Source organism: Cibotium barometz, chromosome 59, assembly GCF_041138505.1.
Source record: "Cibotium barometz isolate CiBa-2024 chromosome 59, ASM4113850v1, whole genome shotgun sequence".
NCBI classification, from domain to species: domain Eukaryota; kingdom Viridiplantae; phylum Streptophyta; class Polypodiopsida; order Cyatheales; family Cibotiaceae; genus Cibotium; species Cibotium barometz.
The window spans coordinates 9,845,745-9,864,800 of NC_141104.1; positions in this window are offsets into that span (position 1 = coordinate 9,845,745).

The following is a 19,056-nucleotide window of genomic DNA, read 5'->3' on the forward strand; positions in this document are numbered from 1 at the left end:
AGTTAGTAGAAGAAGGGGGAAATTCAGAGAAAGAGAAGAATCTAATCAAGGGATACTCTACTCATGAAGGAAGCCTCTACTTCAATCACAGGCTATGTATCCCTAAGGATCCTGCTTTAAAGAAACTAATCCTCTATGAAGCCCATGATAGTCCTGTTTGCAGAACACCCAGGCTATGCAAAAACATTAAATGCCGTAAGAAGGAGCTTTTATTGGGCAGGCTTGAAAAATGATGTCCTTCGGCGGTACTTGAAGCAATGTCTCTCATGCCAAAGGATCAAAATTGAAAGGGTCAAGATGCCTGGGAAACTTCAACCCTTGGATATTCCCCAAATGAAGTGGAAGTGCATTAGTATGGATTTTGTCACAAGTCTCCCCATTGTACAAGGAGGATATGACTCCATTCTGGTAGTAGTGGACTTACTTATTACCAAAGTAGCTCACCTTATACCAGCAAAGAAGACCTTCAAAGCTTCTGATGTTGCTCGAATATTTATCAAGGAAGTCCTCAAACTTCATGGTCTCCCAAAAAGGATAGTAAGTGACCGGGATTCTTACTTCACTTCAAAGTTCTGGCAGTCCTTATTTCAAGCCCTGGGAACTCAACTTTGCTTTAGCACATCTTATCATCCAGAGACCGATGGCAAGATTGAGAAGTCAATCAAGTAATTGAAGACATTCTCAGAGCATATTGTGGACGGGAACCAAGAAGGTGGATTCTGTTGAGATTCAAGCTCAATGTCAGCTTGTGCCAGTTGCACTATGTGCTGGCATGTTAGGTAGCAGCATGTGTGAGACATAAATGACCGCGTCCAGCTGGTCATAGTGTGTGGACATTAGCTAGGGTTAGCTGTGTGTGGACACAACACATAGTGTGTGTTGTGTATTATGGATTATGGCTTTATGCATTGTGTGAGAAGGGAGATGGCTTCCCTCTATGGTTAGGGTTTGTAATATACATTAGGGTTTGCTCCTGTGTGTGTATCTCCTCTCCCTCTACCTGTTTTTCATCATGGTATCAGAGCCTGGTGCTCTCTATTAGGGTTTATGAGTGAGTGAGATAAGAGGGAGAAGAAGCTGTGTGAAGAAAAGCTGTGAAGCTTGCCATTGATGCTGTGAAGCTTGGAGCACACCGATTTCGATCAAATCTGAGAGCTTGGCCTACCGGGTAAGGACTACTAAACACCCTTGAGTGGATTGCAGGAGGTGATTCAAGCACAAACAAGGCAAATCAGGGTTGCCCAAAGCAAAAGAAAATTCTGGTTTTTTGCAAGCTTTCCATTGGAGCTTGAAAGCAATGATGTATTGTGAAAATAGATGCAATCTGGCAAAGGAACATGTATGTGACAAGGATTAATGTATTGGCAACTCATGTGCAAGCCCTAAATTAAATTTGGAGCCTAGTTGGTGCATTTATGTGAGAGGAAAATCACTAGTTTGAACCCTTCACAAAAACAGAGAAATGATGCTCATTGTGGATGCAATTAGAGCTAGTTTTTTGCAAAACTCAATCAATTGATGGATTGTGCACATGCCTTGGAGTGTTAGGCAACTATATATGCTCTCAAATACCACAACAAACAACCAAATCTTCCTCAGGAGTAGGCGGCGTAGACTGTCTAGAAGAAACAGATCAGTTTTTCATTGCTAGGTGGAGGCCAAAAATCAAGTCTTGTGGTTGATAAATTCCAAAACTCCCTTAGCAATTGTGTGATACACATACTAGAAGAATGCTATATGTTTGGTTAAAGCCATTATGCATTATGGAGCTGGAAATGAGCTGATTAAACAGGCTGTCTATTGTGATTAGTAAAACAGAGGGTGATTAATCAGCTAATTACTCTCTCATCTTAAACAATTGGTCTAATTCCTTTTACATGGAGTTAGTAGACATCAATGCCAAGCTAATGAATGCTTGGTCTCTCAATTTGGACAAGAATCAAAGGAATTAGAGCAATTTTACTACTAGTTTTACTGGTTTTTCTCAAAACAAAGAAGGGGATCTGCAAAATTTGGTATGTATGCACATTGGTTGGTGTTGATATGCAACATTGAGCTTGTTTAGGTGTCAATTCAAGTTATCCACACTTGATTGAACCACTACATTGCAATTTGAAGCCTTTGAAAGTGCGCCAAAATAGGTTACCTTAGACTGCGTATGCCAGTTCATTTTGGATGCAATCAGTTTGATTCTCTACATCAAAAGTGAAGTTTTTTGAGTACTTTGGAGTATCTGGAACACTTATTAGAGTGTGGTTGAGCTAAGGAAGGCTTGTTTACACATTTGGACGTGTGTGGAAGGTGCATTTGCAACATTGAGCAAATATGTCAGACAACCCAGTACAAATTGTGGGTGAAAAGTTGGATAGAAGAACTTCCATGCATGGAAGTACAGGATCAAAAGCTTTATGAAGGGAAAAGGTTTTTGGAACCTTGTTACAGGTGCGGAGCCAGAGCCGCCGAAACTACCCCTGACAACCTACATAACAACAAGTTATAGCTCATAAGCAATGGTCAGAAAGAGCATACAAAGTTTTGCATTACTTGTCTATATGTATCTCGGATGCTATACTCATACATATACATGATGTTGAGAATCCCAAGGATGCATGGGATACATTGGTAAAGCTGTTTGATACAGACACTAGTGCTCGCAAGTCTCAATTGGGAGACAATAGATTCATAATGTGAAACGGAAAGGAAGGAGCATCCATGATTATGTACAAGAGATAAAGAAGTATGCATATGCATTGGCAACAATGAATGCTCCCATGCCTGATAATGATTTGGTAGACATTACCTTGCGTGGTCTTGGCAAGGAGTATAAGTCTTTTGATACATCCATCTCGGTTCCGAGTACAGGTTTACCAGATTTTAATGAGTTGGTTTCACTCTTGCTTGTTGAGGAAATCAAACTTAGTGACTCCTTTCATGATGCATCTACTAGCCATGATGATAATGGCAGAAATCAGGCTTTCTATTCACAAAGGGAATCTAGAGGCAGAGGGAGATTTGCATCACGTGGCCGTGGTAATGGTCGTGGATGGCAGGACAGGTCACTACAATAGAATTTTCAGCCTACATATGGTGCTAGAGGTGGTCATGGATATACACCTCAGAGAGGCACGGGTAATCCTCGTTGGCAAGGCCAACAAACATCTATGCAAAATGTGGAATGCCATTACTGTGGGAAAATTGGTCATATGGCACGTGATTGTTTCCGCAAACAAAATGATTTGAGAGGGGGTAGAGCACAACATGGTGGAAATTATGCAAGTGGTGTACATTATGCACAGCATGGTGGTGGACATTATGCACAACATGGTGGAAATTATGCAAGTGGTGGAAATTATGCATCAAGCAGTAATGATGGCAGCGCAAATCACTTGTTTGCCATGAAACATGTGGGATCTATGATGACAAATGGTGAAAGTGATGACACTTGGTATATGGACTCTGGAGCATCAAACCATATGACTTGTCATGGCGAATGGTTTGAGCATATGAAGCCTATGGATGTGAAAGGCTATGTGGAGACAGGAGATGATACCCAACATGCTATCACACATGTTGGAAGTGTACCATTGGTTATGCACAATGGTGTAACAAAGTCTATGGTGGCAGATATCTTGTATGTGCCTTCTATTACAAAAAGTTTGGTCAAATGGTGGAATAGGGTTTACAGGTTCGTTTCAACGAGCATGGTTGCTTCGTTGAGGATTTCAAAAATGGATGTAGAGCCATTGCCACCAAAGGCAAGAAAAAAGGCAGGTTATTTAAGTTGGATGCTGGGATTCCTGAGTTGAAATCAGCCATGTTCTCTAAAAGGTGAAATGTGGTATAGGACATTGACATGTGGCATAAAAGGATTGGACATGTGAACATATAAAGGTTAAAGAACATGCAGGCAAGAGGCATTGTTAGTGGGCTGCCTAGATTCAAGTATGATGGGAATATGCATGTTTGTGATGCCTGCCAGTTTGGAAAGCAGGTGAGGTTTCCGTTTCTTAAAGAAGGCAACATGAGTAGCAGGCCACTTGAAATAGTTCATAGCAATGTATGGGGTCCTTCACAAAACCCATCCATTAAAGGCAGCTTGTATTATGTGACATTCATTGATGATTTCAGCAGAATGACTTGGATTTACTTTCTCAGAGAGAAAAGTGGTGTTGGGAAAGTTTATGGAATTCAAAGCTTTTGTAGAGAAGCAATATGGCTCCTGGATAAAATGTTTGAGGACAGATGGAGGTGGTGACATGCTTTTGAGCATTTCTTGAGAAAGCATGGCATAAGAAGGCAATTAACTTGCAGGTACACACCTCAGCGAAATGGTGTTGCTGAGAGGAAGAATAGAGTCATTTGTGATGTGGCCAGGGCGATGCTCAATGAAAAGAGCATGCCAGACTATTATTAGGCAGAAGCATGTGTCACCGCGGTGTATGTACTTATTAATAAGACACCCACAGTAGCCATACATGGAAGTATGCCAGAGATGCAGCTTACAGGCTTTAGGCCAGACATTGGAAACTTCAAAGTGTTTGGTTGCATAGCTTATGTACATTGCCTGACGAGAGAAGGAGGAAGTTGGATCCTAAGCCAGAAAAGTGTGTATTTATTGGTTATGCACAGGATCGCAAGGCATATAAATGTTACAATTCACAAACTAGGCAAGTGGGGTTATCTCACGAGATGTGGTGTTTGATGAACTTGCTAGTTGGTACAAAGCAAAGGATGAGGGTGTCATTGATTTCCTTGATGCTAATGTGCATGGGTTTACAAGGTGAAATGCAAATTAGATGGTTCCATTGAGCGCCATAAAGCGTGATTGGTAGCTAAGGGTTATGCACAAACCCAAGGCTTGGACTATGATGAAACATTTAGTCCAGTTGATGGGAACAGTGAGAGCAGTCATTGCTATGGCTGCAGCAAATGGTTGGGAAATGCATCAAATGGATGTGAAAAATGCATTTCTAAATGGTGATCTACAAGAGGAAGTTTATATGGCACAGCCAGAAGGATATGTACACCCGAGGTATCCCACTCATGTATGCAAATTAAAGAAAGCATTATATGGTTTGAAGCAAGCACCTCGTGCTTGGAGTGATAAGATAAGCCGATATCTTATCTCCCTTGGATTTCAGGTTTCTTCAATAGATTCTTCACTCTAGAAAATAGATCATGGGATTGTCTTACTTGTCATCTATGTGGATGACTTGATTGTCACAGGAGATCATGCTATAGATGTTATGCATGTCAAGAAGGTATTGAGTGGGCAGTTTGACATGAAAGACTTGGGTGAATTGAGATATTTTCTTGGGATTGAAGTGATCAAAGACCATGCAGGTACATGGTTAGTGTAACGCCAATATGCATTGGATATGTTGGCAAAATATGGGATGACAGGGTGTAAGCCAATGAGTACACCTTTGGATCAGAATGTAAAGCTGCGGGCTAATTTTGGTGAAGAGTTGGATGATCCATCTATGTATAGAAAGATGGTTGGCAGTCTTATTTACATGACTATCACACGCCCGGATCTCAGTTATCTGTGGGGCTAGTAAGCCAATTTATGCAGAGTCCCAAAAAACCTCATTTGGATGCAATGAGACGCATTAGTAAAGACCACTGCACATTATGGTCTTCTTTATGAGCAAGGTAAAGGCTTGGATGTACATGGCTACACATACGCAGATTGGGCAGGTAGCTCGTATGACAAGAGGTCTACTAGTGGTTATGCCTTTACATTTGGAAGTGCAGTGGTGAGTTGGAGTAGCAAAAAGCAACCTACTGTTGCTTTATCTAGTACAGAGGCTGAATACAGGGGTACATCCATTGCTACATGTGAAGGAGTATGGTTAAAGAGTCTCTTGGCTGGTTTGGGTATGGCTGGTTTAGGTGAGCCTATTGATGGCAAGTTGTCATTCATTATGACAACATGAGCAGCATATAGTTGGCCATACAGTTGGCCAAGAATCCTGTTTTTCATGCGCAGACCAAACACATAGAGGTCCACTATCATTTTGTCAGAGAGAAAGTGTTGGATGGTACAGTGGATTTGCAGTATGTGAAGATGAAGAGCAGGTGGCTGACATCTTTACAAAGCCACTTAGCAGGGAGAAGTTTGAGTACTTCTGTACTATGTTGGGAGTACGTGGGATGAGCTTGAGGAGGAGTGTTGAGAGCTTTGATAGTCCAAGCTCATCTACATCTTCATCTATGGCAGTACATCATGAGCTTGAGAGGGGCTGTTGAGATTCAAGCTCGATGTCAGCTTGTGCCAGTTGCACTATGTGCTCGCATGTTAGGTAGCAGCATGTGTGAGACATAAATGACCGCGTCCAGCTGGTCATAGTGTGTGGACATTAGCTAGGGTTAGCTGTGTGTGGACACAACACATAGTGTGTGATGTGTATTATGGATTATGGCTTTATGCATTGTGTGAGAAGGGAGATGGCTTCCCTATATGTCTAGGGTTTGCAATATATATTAGGGTTTGCTCCTGTGTGTGTGTCTCCTCTCCCTCTACCTGTTTTTCATCAGATTCAATAGGTAGAATTTGCCTACAATACATCTCATCAGAGCATAGGAATGTCACCATTCAAAGCACTCTATGGGCAAGAATGCTTGTCTCCTCTAAATTTCTCTGATCTGACCATAAGAGTTGAGGCATCCAAGAAAATGCTTGAAGAGATGGAGGAACAAACCAAGGCAATCCAAAAGGATATTAAAGCTGCCCAAGATCGACAAAAGCATTATGCTGACACCAAGAGGTCTGAAAGGATCTTCAAGGAAGGAGACAAAGTTCTTCTACGAGTGCAACCCAAACGAAGTTCTCTACCGTTTGGGAAATATAAGAAGCTCAGCCCTAGGTATTGTGGTCCCTATACAGTTATCAAGTGTCTAGGTAAAAGTGCCTATAAACTCCAGCTCTCCCAGCCCATAATATCAAAGTCCACAATGTATTTCATCTAAGTTTGTTAAAACCTTATGTACCCAATCTCGATCATATTCTTGATGATGAACAAGTTGTAATCCCTACTCAAGGAGTCCTTGAATTACAGCCCAGTAGGATCATAGATTCTAGGGAAAGGCAACTTCGAAATAGAACTCTTGTAGAACATCTAGTACAGTGGGGAAAGATTACCCTGAAGAGGATGCAACTTGGGAAGATGAAGCTACACTCTTAAAGGATTATCCCCAATTTATGATGAGATGAGGACATCTTGATTTCTTTAAGGGGGGAAGGATGTTACATACCCATCTTCACTAATAAAGAAATGTCTATATAATAAATGAATTTATGAGTTTTTATGGTATAAAAATCAATGATTTTATTAAATGAGCCATTTCTACTTAGAATCTTCAAATTTTGAGCCCAAATTTGGAATCTCTGTGTGATTTTACCCTAATGTAGGATTTTATAGCATCCAGAACTAACACCGGATCAAGCTTCTACGTAAATTTTGATTATTTTTAATTAAAGAGCGACGACCTTTAAACCTTAATAAATGCACAACCGGGCGTCCAATTGTTGACGAACGGTCTGCACACCCCAACGACCAGGAGAACATCCCGGGGCGGTCCGGCATGCAGGTCGACGTCCCAAATTTGGGGACCCTGCCACAAAATTTAGACCGTACACACTTACCAAGGTGCCCATATATGATGGTCGCACAAGAACCAAAGGACGATCGCCCACTGTGTGGTCCACACGCACCGCTACGTGGATACCCATGCTACCTCTGACCAAATAAGGTACATGCGTGTACGACCCCTTTCCCCTCTTAACCGACACCGTACCTTTCCCCCTGAGCCATGCAAGCCACTGATCTACAGCCTTTGCTAGTACACCATCCTTGCTTTGCGCAGTGCCCATACCCGCACCCCATAGTTATATAAACCCCCGGGGTGCTCCATGGACAGCACGCATTTCTGCGTAGCCTATGCTCTGATGTGCCGCCGTCTGTCCGTGTGCAGTGTACTTGCTGTAGGTCATTGTTCATGCATCAGCTCTCTTTGAGGCTCTGGCTTCTGTCCATTTTGTGAAATAGTTCGTGGCCACGATCACGTATTGGGGCTTGGGATGGATGTGCCGCTAGACTAATAGGTCCCATAAAATTTATTCCCCATTTCTCAAATGGTTGTCTTACAATTATAGGGGTGAGCGGCATCTTGTCCTTTTGTTGTGGGATAGAAAAACGTTAACATTCTTTGCATCTTTTGACAAATTCTATGGCGTCTCCGAATAATGTAGGCCACCATAGTCCTGCTTGGAGCACTTTTCGAGCTGTGATTTCTCCAGTGAAATGCCCTCCTGCTATCCTTGAATGAGAACTCATCTTCTCTAACGCATCTTCTGAGCACATTATCTTTTCCTAGCTTATATAGTTCTCCCGCAATCAGTTGATAAGGTGTAGCAAGCTTGATAAGCCGCCACGTTTTATCTTTGTTAAAAGGTATTTTCGGCGGCGGCGAAAAACCATAAGCTATATAATCTAAGATTTCCTCACTCCATTATGGTACCATATCCAACTTGAACAAGCAAGCATCAAGGAGATCATCATCAACACCAGTTACTGGTTTCCCATTTGAAATTCTTGACATGTGATTGGCTAACACATGCTGTGTTCCTTTTCCTACTGTGACTGTAAAGTCGAATTCCAACAATATTAGCAACCAACGTGTGTGATTCTCCCCGTGGTGCAAGGCTTATTCACCAAGTATAATAAGGCTTGATGGTCCACAAAGAATACGAATTTGTTGGCCAAGAGGTAATGTCAATATTTATTGACGGTGTAACCATGGCCAAACCTTTCCTCTCTGTGGTGGTGTAGTTCACTTCCACACCATTTACTAGCGAAGCAGACTGGATAGTTCAATTTAAACTCACCAGGTTGGGCTAGTACACAACCAATAGCAAAATTTGATGCATCAATATGTACGTGAAATATGAGATCCCAATTGGGGGGTCGTAGAATTGGTGCGCTAGTAGCCAATGCCTGCTTCAGTCGATCATATGCTTCCTAGCATTCCTTAGTCCATTCAAAGACAATGAGGAGCTTGTACAATGGTTTGGATATTTCAACATAGAAAATTATGAAGCGGTGATAATATCCAACATGGCCCATAAATCTTTGCACACTCTTGTAATTGGTGGGTGGTGGTAGTTCCAATATCAGCTTGACCTTGCTATCATCTGTGGATATACTATTATTTGAGACAATGTGTCCTAATATCACACCACGCTTGACTCAAAACTGACACTTTAAGGGGTTCATGCATATGCGATATAATCAACATCGATCGAACACTTTCCTCAAGCATGCTAGATAGTCTGCCCATTGAGAGTGTGCACACAGATCGTCAATGAATACCTCCAACCACTTTTGTAAGTAATCCTTGTTGAAGGCTATGCACATCAACCGTTGAAATGTTGCTGGGGCATTGGTGAGGCCGAAGGGCATAACTTTGTATGCAAATGTCCCCCACATTGTATTGAAAGCTGTCTTGTACTGGTCTTCTGGTGCTATGGACACCTAATTGTAACCGAAGAATCCATCCAAGAAGTTGTAAGCTTCTTCCCCAGCCACTCTTTCCAAAACATGTTATGTAAAGGGCAGTGGATAATGGTCTTTCCTAGTGGCTGTGTTGACCTTTTTAAGATCAACACATACCCTAAGTTTTCCATTCTTTTTTGGCACTATCATGATTGGTGACAACCAATCCGTATGTTCAATTTCATAAACGAAATTCAAAGCAATAAGCTTATCTATTTCTTCCTTTATTACAATTGCCGCATACTTAGGATTCATCTGGTATGGTTTCTACCTGGTTGGTCTCGACCCTTCCATGATTGGGATCGTATACTGTACTACCTCAGGTGGTACCCCCTTCATCTCTTTGTAATTCCAGGTGAAACAGAATTTAAATTCCTTAAGGAGAGCGATGAGCTCATCTTCTTCAGCCGATGTCAAGTCCTTAGCAATGTATACGGGTCATGCTTCCTCCCCTGGTTCCGCAATATCCACTTCCTTGACTTCTGCAGGCCATCGTATGATGTGTACAGCCCATCCTCCCTTGTTGCCATCGTCACCACTTTCCTTTTGCCAACAGTATAGGTTTTGAAGTGGTCGAGGACTGAGAGCAAGTCTTGTTTATCCTCATTTTCATTTGTGGTTTTAGCCATGATCTTTCTAGCCTCGTGTTCTGCTTCTGGCAAGGCTTTATTGCGTTTTCGGTGCCTAGCTTTTGTAAGCATGGGTGTTTCTAACTCTTGAAGGGCGACTTTCTCCTTGTGTCTTCCCTCTAACGATATCTTACTCAACTCCTCACCCCAATCCTTGGAGAACTAATCGTACACCTTAGTGGCCTCAAGGTATCTCAGCCACCACAGGGCATCTATGGGTTTTCTTCATAATAGGGCATTTTGTCGAGCTATATATCGTTTCTGTTTTCGCCACTGTCTGAGGCGTTGAGCACTGGTACAGCCTTGTGCTATGGTCCCTTCTAAACTCGATGTCTTCTTTTTTGATGCTTCATCAATGGTCTGCCAATTAACCATACAGATAGAGGTCGTGGTGGGGAATGTTCTAGATTCCACATACTGGGTCCCCCTGGGTTGCATCACATCTATGGTGGGCCAACACAAGCATCCGATTTTTATTGAAGTTTGGAGGAGGAAGTGATGTATACATTTCCATTTTCTCTTCCTCCTTGGAATCTCCCACTGAGGGTTGGCATATTTGTATAGAGGTGGTCCGTTCCGTTTTGTGACCGAATCGTTACCAAACAATTTGCCCTTCCATGGGGTGTAATTTCCATGTTTTCAGATCAATTTTTAAAATTTGTAAATCCCTACGTACATACACGTGATCTAAGGCCCAATCATGCACCAATTTGGATTCCCTCATGAAGGGTCTCCCCAATATTATGTCATATGAATCAGGTTGGCGCAGGAAGTCCATGACCACAAATGTATGATGGTAGCGAAATGTAAAGAGTTTGAATTTCACATTCTCCAGAAGTCCGACCTCAAAGATGTTCTGTCAGCCATTTTAACAATTAGATCTGCTTTTTTTAGATCAAGTTTCCCCCAATTTTCCTAGCAACGTTTTGTGATGATGCTAATCCATGCTCCACCATCCAGGATAGCCAATGCCTGGTACCCATGATGAATCGGGATTGTAGCATTTGTGTCGTCGCTTTCATAGTAATGTCCCAGTTGATTTAACTGGTATCTTAATAATGACTCAGATTTTCCTTATGTGTCTCAAAGTTCTTTCTGCCCAGAGGTAGCAGAGTCTCATCTATAGGATCGCTTTAGTCCCCGCCTTCTACCCATTCTTTTATGTCTGTCCATAGGGTTGGTGAATTGTGTAACAATTACCCTAATGGCATTTGCACAAGCGTGGACAGCACAACCGCGAGACTTCCTATGTCTATGGGTTCTTTGGAGATAGAGGGTTCTCCCCATGTATGTGCCTCATATTCCTCCATAGGGAAGGAATCGATGGACTCCCCCAACACATTTTCCTCAAACATTCTGGACAGTGTGTTTGCTTGGGACCCCTCTTCTATTTCTTCCAGAATTGGGGTAGGCATGTCCAATTCCCTTTCCCTGGTTGGCTCGTTTCGTGGATAAACTGTATCCCTGACCCGGTTGGCCCTTATCTTGGCTTCATGAAGCCGTTGGCACTCTTCGACTAAGGTCCTGACATCTTCGAGCTTTCTTATTTCCTCGTCAGCAGTGGGGTATTCACCAACCCCTTTAAGAGATATTGGTTGCTCCTCCCTTTGCTCTTCTTGGTCCAGCCCCTTGTGATTGATCCTTTGGTCCCCCTCTTCCCTTAATTAGGTGGATCCGGTGTCAATTGTGTCTCCCTTGTCTCCAAATTGAGCTTAAGCTCTTGTTAGGATGTTGTGGTGTGATATTTCCATGCTGTACCACTAATGGTCCGGATGGTGGCTTGATTGGTAGTAGAAGTCGAACCACTTGCGCGGTATGGACAATCCTTGATCAAATGATCAATCCCATATTTAGTACAGGTGAGTACTGGCATGTCATTAGGCATATCGGCCACTTGTTGGGGTTGGTGTGCATGAACCATATTCTTGTTTGGGCACTCGACGACTCAATGCGGCCCTCTGTGGGGCGGCCAAAACATTGTAGCGGTCCTCTTCTAAGGTTTGAGTTCCTGTCCTTGCCCTTCCATTATATTGTGGTTTGAAACACAGGTATACTGGCGTATTATTCTGTAGGATGTAATACTCAAGCGTGACCTCCAATGTTTCACTCTCCACTAAATTCTACTTCACAGACCATATCAACATCTTCTAATGGCTCTTCAATCAATACTTGATTGATTTTAGCATGTGGTGGTTGTGGTGGTTGGACTAGAGGTGGCAGAGGTGAAGCGTCTTGTACCCAAAACATCTCCCTAGGTAAGTAGAAAGAGTTGGGTTATCCAGCATAGCGGTGATCTGTACAGGAGTAGTGCCTAGTTCCCTGACCATTCCTTGGCCCATCTTTGCTACCATATTTAACAAATCTGTCCTTGTGGCTGCATTAAGGTCCATGGTGGTTGGATCCATCCTTGGTCTTTGAGGAATTGCTCCCCCCCTTCCTAGACCTCGTCCCCTTCCTGTATTGGCTCTTCTAGGTATTTCTGGTCCATGGGATGGTTCAGCCACTGTACCTTGGAGTGGGTCATCGTTAGTCGCCTCCGTACTCTTTGCAGAATCAGAAGTTCCATGTCTTGTAGGAACGTATGGTGATTGATCATCTACTCAATATCCTTTTTGGTGTATAGACGGTCCTCTACTTCACCCCCACCACTCTTGCTAGGTTATCCTTCTCTTCTATGGTTGTAAAACCTTCCTCCGCTCTGGATTCCTCATTTATGGGTTCCAAGTTTGGAATTTCTCCCTCACTTCTTCCCATAACCAATTTTGGTTCCTTACCTCGTGATTGGAGTGGGTTCCTTACCTCACTTCTTCCCATAACCAATTATGGTTCCTTACCTTGTGATTGGAGTGGGTTTAAACTTCCCGTTTTCTTTTTCTCAACTCTCATCCTTCAAGTATCAAGCTCTTGTTTCCTTGAGCTCAATTCTCGTAAAATGTCATTCCAACTCGCTCCTTCTGAGATCTAACTCTACTTCCTTGGAGATGGGGAAGAATATTTGACCTGTCCTGGTTGCACTTTCCATGTCCCATCTTATTCGGAGGGTGTTGGTATTTGACAGCCTAGAATTCGACATTTGGATGGGCACTTCTAGTCGTGGATCGAGTTCAGCACTCGTTGATGGACCCATGCCCGCAAATTGTGCTTCGTCGCGTCATGATTGGTTTGGAGACCAAAAATCCCCGAGTGATATCAATGATACCACTGGACCTAGTTGGGGAGGGTGGTTTCTCCTCTTCCCCAAACCCAATGTATCTTAGCCCTTCTTCCATAGACTCTTCGCCCGCTACTAGTTTCAGCAGTGGTCAGGTTTCTTAAAGCACTCAGGTGTGTGCTTGCTGAATGTCATAATCCCACACTTCTTTGATAGGAAGATCCTGGGATGTTCGATGCACTATCGTCAGGTGTAAGATCGTCTCCGATGAGTTTTCCAGATCTTAAGTGCATGTATGTATGATTTGATAAGCTACTTTGTTGACCCAATTTGATTTTACTTCCAATTCGATCGCTCTATTTCTGAAGCCGTGAAACTACAGAGAATGGTTCACGGCGTGAAGTGTCAGAAAAAGGTTCACGATGTGAACGTATTATGCACTTTCACATGCTCGAGGATTTTTGCTTTTAGGGTCAGACCCCTCTCTTTGCTAGGCTGCCCTCCCTTACAGATCTTCGTGGCCTTTGTTGAATTGGACCAAACCGTGAGTCTATAGAAAAAGTTCACGTCATGAGCATAAAAGGGTTCATACCATGAAGATTTTCTAAAATAGTTCACGGTGTGAACGTTTTTCTGAACTTTCACGTGATCGACAATTTGTTAGACTTCACGACGTAAGAGGTGCCAGGATAAGGTTGCCTATTTTTGGCAAGGCAATCCTGTGATTTGTGACGTTAATTGCGGCGCTGATTTTGGGATCGACTTGTGGTGTGAAGTTGCAGAAAAAGTTCACAGCATGAACGTTTTTCTACAGTTTCACGAAAAACAGAGCACCAAACTGTTCATTCATGTTGGTTCTTCCAATGATGCAAATATCAAATTAACAAGAAAAAACACTGAAGCTCTATCCTAAGACCACTCCACCACACACAACACAACATCAACCAATTTCTCACGATTTCTTCCTACCACACAAATCTTATCCATTCATTTTCTACACAATGCACTACCAGAATGTAAGGGCAATCATGAATCTTATGCAATGAGATCTGAAACTCCAAGAGGATGGAAGAAAGAAAGTTGTTTCCCCAACAGCAGCACCAAAAAAGTTATGGGCTACCACACCTCGAAGAGGGAACTCAACACATTCACCTAAAGGATGAGCAATAGATCACAACTGTCGTAGGGCACTTACCAATGCTTCGAACTTGAGTCCCTTGAGGCCTCCAAGCTCGCTTGTTAAGCTCCACCTCCACGTTATCACCATAGAGTCGCTCCCACCGTCGCATAAGGCAATCACTCTCTCTCTCACTCTTCCACACAAGCATGAATCACACAAGCATAGAAGAGGAATAATGCTAGAATGCTCTCTCTCTCTCTCTCAATCTCTCTCAAGACACAAGGGAGAGCTCTCTACAGCACAAAGAGCCTTGTGTCTTTTCATTATAAGAAAATGCCTTATATACATTTGGCCCTTATTCACACTTGGGCACCCAAAAATTACTTACTAGGCCTTGGGTGGCCAATATCTCTTAATGTACAACTTTTATAGTGCCGTTTCATGACACTTATTAATGTCCTCAATTGGAGGATTATGCTTGTTAATCCAAAATGAGATTAACATTAATGTGGCAAGGCACACAAAGCTGGCAAACCCTTAGTTAGCTGATCTGCTAGAGATATGGATCGTTACATTCATGATCAACTATTGTTTTTGAAGGTGCAGGAAAGCAAATCCTGTGCACACAAGAGGTGGCTACGCCACCATAGTCACCAATGAAGATCACCCCAAACTGGAAGACTTTGGCATACAACCAAAATGGCAGAAGGAGTACCTAGCAATTCTGGAATACAACCAACTATATATGGGCGCTCCACCAATACTACGGGTCGATCCTCTATACATGCCAATTAAAAGAAGATGGACACTGCTGGAATTTCAGGAAGCCAAACGGCGTGACTTACATGTTTGCTACAACTTTCCAATTTTCTTACTATCTATAAACATTTGAAAACATTAAGGAGCAAAGACATCAAATGCTTACATGGATAAGAGCATGGCGCAAAATTCCAAACCCCGCAATTGTGGCTAGCGTCAGATTTCTAAACTTGGTGGTGGTGCTGGATATGATGGATATGAAGCAGAACACCTGAAGTTTGACATGAACCAAGGGCCATCCGACAGACGTATCATGCTTTACTTACCACCGATTGCGATGTCTTCCAGGCATGCATATCGCTTTCGAAGACACGGTGGATATAAGATTCTGGAAATCACACTCAGCATTCTAACGCACACTCAAAAAGCCCCAATCCAGAAGAAACTTCTACCGACATGAGTTCGGTGACCATGTCTTTAGACCTCGGTAATAGGTTCTACGGATAGAATCTACATTAGGAAGGGGGTGGAATGTTAATCCCATTTCGGATTAACAAGCATAATCCTCCAATTAAGGACATTAATAAGTGTCATGAAACGGCACTATAAAAGTTATACATTATGAGATGTTGGCCACCCAAGGCCTAGTAAGTAAGTTTTAGGCGCCCAAGTGAATAAGGGCCAAATGTATATAGGGCATTTTCTCATAATGAAAAGACACAATCCCCTTCGTGCTATAGATCTCCCTTGTGTCTTGAGAGAGAGAGAGAGAGAGAGAGAGAGAGAGAGAGAGAGAGCATTCTAGAATTTTTTCTCTTCTATGCTTGTGTGATTAATGCTTGTGTGGAAGAGTGAGAGAGAGAGAGTGATTGCCTTATACGACGGTACGAGCGACTCTACGGTGACAGCATGGAGGTGGAGATTAGAGCTTAACAAGCGAGCTTGGAGACCTCAAGGGACTCAAGTTTGAAGCATTGATAAGTGCCCTATGATAGTTATGATCTATTTCTCATCCTTTAGGTGAATGTGTTGAGTTCCCTCTTGGAGGTGTGGTAGCCCATAACAATTACAAACCCTTCCTCCACTCTGGGTTCTTCATTAATGGGTTCTAAGTTTGGAATTTCTCCCACTCCTGCCCATGACTATTTTCATCTCTTTACCCCGTGATTGAAGTAAGTTTACACTTCCCATCTCCTTTTGTTCGGCTCTAGCCCTTCAAGTATCGAGCTCTTGTTTCCTTAAGCTCAATTCTCATAGCTTCCATTCTACTTCAATCCATTTTAGATCTAATTCTACTTCCTCTGAGGTTGTGTCTCTTCTCATTTGGGGGGTGCCAGTGTTTGATAGCCTCAAATTTGAAGGTTGGATTCTTGCCTTGGGCCAAGTCCAGCGCTGGTGATTGATGGACCCATGCTCGCAGATTGCACCTTTTCATCATTTTGCTGGTTTAGAGACCAAAAAATCCCCGAGCTATATCAATGATACCGTTGAATCTAGTAGGATCGCAGCCTTTCTTCCATGGATTCCTCACTACTAGTTTTGATGGTGGTCAGATTCCTTAAGACAATGAATTGAGTGCTTACTGAGTGGCCTGAACCCACACTCTTTTGATAGGAAGATCCTGAGTGATTTAATACGCTATCGTAATCAGGAGTGAGGTCATCTCCGATGAGCTTTCCAAACCTCAAGTGCATGTGAATATGATTTGATAAGATATTTTGCTGCCCCAATTAAATTTTGGTCAGATACTATTGACTTGTTTTCTAAGGCCGTGAGATTGCAGAGAACAATTCACGGCGTGAAATGTCAAAAAACTGTTCACGTCGCGTGAACGATTTTCTACACTTTCACGTGTTTAAAATTTTTGCTTTGAACTCAAAAATCCACGTTGCCTTGTTATGATTTTCATTGGTCTCAAGAACTTCCTTAATCTTAACCCGATAATACTGATAAAATATTAATCAAGAGAGAGTACACAACCAAGAGAGCAAACCCTAATCCATTAGTGTAACCCTAACCAAAGAGAGAAGCCATATCTAGTCTCACACAATGCATAATAGAAGAGAACTACACAACACACACTAAATGTGATGTGTTCACACACCAAATAACCCTATCTAATGTCCACACACTGTGGCCAGCTAGACACGGCCATTTATTGTCACACACATGATACTATCTACCATGCCAGCACATATCGTGCCTAGCTCTAGCTGTCATCGAGCTTGTAATCTCAACAGCCCCTCTCAAGTGTTGAAATTTGAGCAAAATGATGAGCTATGGTGGATCAAACACTAGAATCAACATAATTAACAAAGTGATTAGCAAGTGATTAAGACGTAATTAGTGAATAATTAGCACATAGATTAATGTAGGCATGGATACTCAAAAACCAGCAAATTCTCATTAGGGCTATGCCTCAATTTATAGTGTTTACATCAAGCATCAAATCCCCTTGATTTCTCCATGATTCATTCCCTGAATTTCTCCACCTCTTGCCTGATTCTCTCCACCTCTTCTCTTTTCCCTGAATATCTCCCAGAATATCTCCACACTCCTAAATTCCCTCATGCTACCCATTATTCTCTCCCAGTAGATTCTCCTAACTTTTTCACAGGTTCTTTCACAATTACATCTCCTCTTTTACAGCCTCTATCCAAGAGCTTGTTCCCACACACACCCTATTCACTTGTATTTTCAACACCTCCCCTCAAGTGAATACGCCTAGCACACCTAGACCCTATACCAAGTTTGCCTCCCCTTACTTGATAGTCTGCGACTAGTGTCTAGCACACCTCCCCTCAAGTTATCTCAGCACACCTGGACCCTATATCAAGTTTCTCTCTTACTTGATAGCCTGCGACCAGTGCCTCAGATCCCTAAACTCCATAGTCCTTGACACTCTCTCTCTCTATGTGTCCAAGGCTACTATAAGTGCCCGCGACCTTGACTAAAGTGCTCACACATACATCTCTCTACCACTTGGCCTACATCATCGGTGGCTCAGAGGTGGTTTTACTTTATTGGGGCAGGTTACATTGGGTTGTGGGTTCTCTCTCTCTCTCTCTCTCAGAAAAGATGATCCGACTCCACTTCTCTTGGAGCCTCCATGAAGTTTGCCGATGTCGTTCCTTCTTCACTGGGTTTGCTGTAGCAGTCTCTCGCCATGTGTCCTGGCTTTCCACATTTGTAGCAAGTGAAGGTCCTCCCTCCTACTCTGCCTCTTCCTCGTCCTCGTCCTCGAGAGAATCCTCCTCGGGTGAAGAATGCTTTTTCCTCTCCTGCTGTTGAGTCGAGCTCTTTCTTCTCTTTGCCTCTGCTCTCTTGCTCTAGTAGAGCTGCTTCTATCTCATGTATCTTCAGTTCAGGTACATTCTTTAGTGTTGCTACAATGTTTTCATAATCTCCTTTGTCCACACTCTTCAAAAGTACAGCTAATGCTTCATCATCTTCTACCTTTTTGCCAATAGCTGCCAGCTGTTGCTTAATACTTTTATATTTGTTCAAGTGTGTGATTAAAGGTTCACTTTCCTTCATGTCCAGTTTGTAGAATTGCATTAACAAATTTATCTTGGAATTTTTTGCTTGTGTACCAAATAATTTATTGAGTTCATTCCATGCATCTTTTGCCCACTGTATCCCTGTGATATGATGAATGATCTCATCATTTAAACTGAGTGCAATAAGCCCCAATGCTTTTTCATTCCTACTCTTCCACTCATTTTTCCCTCTCTCTGGGCATTCATCTCTCCCTTCAACTAATCCCCACAGATTTTTCCTCATCAGCAAATACATGGTTTTTGTTTGCCATGTATAAAACTGTTCTCCATTAAATTTGGC